The 4,597-nt window shown below is 38.7% G+C and overlaps 1 long non-coding RNA gene across 1 annotated transcript; it reads right to left on the minus strand.

Annotated features, from left to right (window-relative positions):
* Positions 1-416: 416 nt before the first annotated feature.
* On the minus strand, positions 417-3,383 carry LOC143306624 (uncharacterized). The gene is made up of 3 exons (XR_013063987.1): positions 1,007-3,383; positions 679-921; positions 417-564 (listed from the first exon to the last, which is right to left on the minus strand). It is a non-coding gene; the product is annotated as an uncharacterized LOC143306624 (long non-coding RNA).
* Positions 3,384-4,597: the final 1,214 nt, after the last annotated feature.

Below are 4,597 nucleotides of genomic sequence, written 5' to 3' on the forward strand. Positions count from 1 at the left end.
GCAATGGAATCGTTATTAGCAGGATGATTTGCGTTATTAGCAGCAAGATTTGCGCCGCCTCCGAAAAGGTTGAAATGTATTTAGTATCCTATTTAATGATGAAGTAGAATTTATGAATAGCTGTGGAATACTGGTATAAATAATATAGAAATTATTTTACACTTTTTAGTGCATTTCGAAGTCGGTTTTTTTTTTGTTGAAAAATATTTTATTTCACAGTGTTTAGTGGTACGTTTAGTATTTGTAGGATGTCGTAAGGAAATAAAAGAAAACAACCTGAAATATATGTTTATTTGTTTTTATTTGTGAAATATTTCATAAAAAGATAAGTAAAAAAAAATTAAAAAGAATGAGAAATAAGAAATGAAATAAAAATAAAAAAAGAAAGTATAATAAATAACGAATTAAATGTAAAATAAACTATGAAGACTTAAATTTAAAATAAACTAAAATAATATTTATTAACGGCGCCGCCCCTTCCGCCACCCATTCCGGCACCCCTCCCGCCCCGCGGCCGTCTTCCGCGGTTTTGGCGGCGTCTAACGCCAGCAGCCGTTCCTCTCTCTGAAACGTAAAATTGTACATGTTAATATAGCTCACCCATTTTGGAATAACTTTTTATATTACTTGAGACCGAAATGTGTTAATAATTTTTTCGCTTATATCTGCGAAACTCACTTCGCCGCGGCTTCACATCCGCCTCACTTTCTTCCGGGTGCTGCGGCGGTTGTTGGTGCTGCGGCGGTTGCTGGTGCTGCGGCGGTTGTTGCTGCGGCGGTTGTTGCTACTGCGGCGGTGCTTGGTGCTGCAGCATTTGTTGTTGCTGCAGCTGTTGCCGTAGCAACGCAACCTCCCTGTCTCTCTCCTGCTGCTGCGTCTGCATGTGCTGCAGCTGCAGCAATGGGTTTATAATTTCGTTTTCTGAAAGAAAAAGGAGGTGTGTAACATGCATGTTTTTGAATCATGCAGTATATTACTTTTTCACTGAAGTTGGAATTATACTTACGTTCATTTGTTTCAACGTTAATGTCTTTCATATTTCTGTGAGAAAAAAAGAATTTTTTTTTTGAATAAAAAGAAAATCCGTTGGCATTGTTACGTTGCGCGTTGCGCGAGAGCGAGCGCGCAACGTAAAAGAAGAAATTATAAACATATATTTATTAAGATAGAAAATATTGGACTTGATTCTTCTTATTTTTGGGCGATGAGAAAGGTATCGCTGCCACCAGTTCTGACCGCGTATGACGCGGAAACGTCCTCTACGGTCAGAACAAAATTAAAAGACGGAAAATTTAGATAGTGATTATTTCCGTTGGGTTCGTCAGTGCTCTGGGTCCCATACGGGTCCCTCCTTGAAACCTTGTGTTGGGGTGCGTGGATTTGAAATATAGAATGATAAAGGAAATGATACCAAATGGAATTTGAAAGAAATGTTAATGCAATTTAGTGTGCAAAAGAAAATAATTTTAATTCAAAATAATTATTGAAGCTAACAGAAACTGAATTTGAAATAACTATTGTTTGAGTACTAAAATGATTCTATTTGAATACTGTTAATTACTTTTAAATGAATTCAATTATGACAATACTGATTTTACAAGGGTAAAGGTGCTTAACCTATTGTTTGATATTAATATAAATGAAATCGGAAAAGATGTTTAGCCTTTGGTTTACAATGAGAGCTTCTATTATAATTATTAACCGTATTAGAAATGTGAAAATTATATGTCTTAATGTAGGACAACTGCCTCGACCGAATATAATGGAAAATTAAATTTTTAAGCGGTTTCTATCCGCAAGGTAACGACCTGAACAAAGAGACTCTTACAACCCTCGGAAGGGCTTTACAGGTCGTCCCTGATAAAGTATTCGTAGTCGAAACAATCGTCACTCACACAAATTCGCGATGATTGAAAATTCGGGATATTAAAATAGCGAAATGTATTATGTTCGGTACCTGAATGTAGAAACGAGACGATCTAAAATGAAGAGACTCTTACAACCCGTAGGCTTAATAGATCGCCCGTTTTGCTGTGTCAAAATTGAATAATAATGCTGTGCTCGACAAATTAGTACAGAACAGGCTTGCCGTGAAACTGTAAAATATGATACACGATAAAAAAAATCGCTGTAGATCGCTAGGAAATCGCTGAATAATCGCTGTTGAATCTGGAACACCAAGAAAGTTGAAAGACTGGTGCCGCACTAACACTTGTCGCGCACCCGGTTGTCGTTTATTGCAAAATTAAATAGACGTGTCACAAGACGATTACAATTTTAGGAAAAACAGAATAGTAAACGCGATTGAATTTAATACGAAAATACGCGATCAACGGATTAAAAGAAAGAGAAAAGATAGAATATTAATAGTGTGAAATGGCTTTACGTGCGCGTCTCTGAGTTCTTGCCGCGTATTTGGAATTTCCCCCTCGTGACACTCTGCTTACGATTAGGACTTGCCGCGCAGCATAATTACACAAAGTACAACGACAACTCTATCTCTAGACGCACGGGCTCCCGTCCCGACTTACTCGATTGTTCGACGAAGAGTGATCAGAATCGATCGCGATCCTAGCCGGAAGGACCCGTCGCGAGGACGATGTCCTGCGTGGGGACATTTCGGCAAATCATATCGCGTGACGACAGCGTCGCGTGCGTCGCTATTGGTTAAGCGCGCGTCCCAGCTAAATTCCTCTAGATCATGTTTTCTCTCTTTCTTGGTGTTCCCTCTCTGTCTAACGGCTTTTCGGTGTTTCTACGCCGTAGAATTTCTGGATTGTTCCATGTTTTAATAATTTGGATATTAGATAATAATTGAAGCGATTATCAACTAGTAAATTGAACCAGAATTATTGAACAATGAATTTGCAAATAATTTAATCACTCGTAGTACCATTGCGCACGGATAATGAAACCGATGATCGCGTGGTTTTTTAATTAACAATCGGCTTGTTTACAATCATTTGTTCGCAGAGAACTCGATCAACAATATGGATTGCGCCGGTACGCTCGATATAAGGCATTCGGTGTTCGATTGCTATTTTCCAATAACGACAGGTTTCCATTATTAATCGAATATTCGTTATTTCAGTTGCGACGTAGTTGCTTCGAGAACGTTCTCGTCATTCGAAAATTACCGTTAGGTTTTCGGTTTCAGGCAAATTCTCGAAATTCGATACAAAGACTTTTATTGCCTCGCACGACCCTTTGCCTCTAAACAGTCCTCGAACGCATGCTAACGTTTGCCTGCAAGGGTTCTCATTCCTCGCTCTCGCATTCATACAAATATTCAACGAGCTACATTGCTTTGCGTTCTCATTCCAGCAATCAATTCATACACGCGATCGGGTTAGGGACCGACTGGCGCCCACGCGTGAAAAAGAGGAGAGTATCGATGTTAATCTCGGTAATAACGTGATCTTTGCGTTTTTGCGCAGTTAGCCCGAGGAGACCCCTACAATGCGAAGCACTGGCTAACCGCGCCGCGAACGGTGTTTATGATACTTCTCCTCGGTCGAAGCCGAGTTTTTCTATCACGCGTTTCTGTTACTACGCAGTTGAGCACGACGATAGTTTCAAGGAGGGGTTTCAACTAAGAAAAGAATTGAGAAATATGAGAAGAATGAAAGAATAGGAAAGACAAAAGTAGAATAATTATAAGCTCAAACTTTTCCCTGCGCATTTCCCACATGAAGAAGTCTCTTACAACCCGAAGGCTTGATGGGAAAGCACAGAGTCAAGGAGAAATTAAAGAAAAGTGCAGTAGTAATTTGCCCTCCCCACGCCCCTTACATGAGGAGACTCCTATAACCCGAAGGCTTGATAAGGGAACGTGAGGCGGACAAATTTGGAAAATTTTCCGGACGTAGCACCCAAAAGGGCTTGATAAGGGACGCAAGGCGGATAAATTTCAAATTTTCCGCCGGGACGTAACAATATATTCTGTTGTAAGATAAATTGTAACAATCATTATTATTTTTTTTTTTTTTTAATTTATTTTGTAATAATTTATAAATAAAGAAGAGGGTCTAATTTTGCTTTCAGTAAGTAATTGTATTTGAAAACAAACGGACCAAGTCTGCTTGAAGCGACTTATTTATAAAAGAAGTGTGCTTCAAGCGACTAATTGTTAAAAGAAGTCTGCTATAAGCGAGCATAAAAGAAGTCTGCTTTAAGCGACTGATGGTTAAAACAAGTCTGCTATAAGCGACTGATTGTTAAAACAAGTCTGCTATAAGCGACTGATTGATAAAATAAGTCAGCTTGAAGCGACTTATTCATAAAAGAAGTGTGCTTGAAGCGACTAATTGTTAAAAGAAGTCTGCTATAAGCGAGCATAAAAGAAGTCTGCTTTAAGCGACTGATTGTTAAAACAAGTCTGCTATAAGCGACTGATTGTTAAAACAAGTCTCCTTTAAGCGAGTGATTGTGAAAATAAAAAAAGTGCGGCAAATCCTTTTTTTGAATCCTTCATCTTCATTGAGACCAAGTAGGTCTGATATATGAAAGTATGGGTAGACGTACAAAAAATGCATCCCGTATGAGACAGAGTCGTGCTAATGAATCAGATGATGCCAAACAATTACGTCTTGCAAAA

This window comes from Osmia lignaria, unplaced genomic scaffold (genome assembly GCF_051020975.1).
Source record: "Osmia lignaria lignaria isolate PbOS001 unplaced genomic scaffold, iyOsmLign1 scaffold0016, whole genome shotgun sequence".
Taxonomy (NCBI): Eukaryota; Metazoa; Arthropoda; class Insecta; order Hymenoptera; family Megachilidae; genus Osmia; species Osmia lignaria.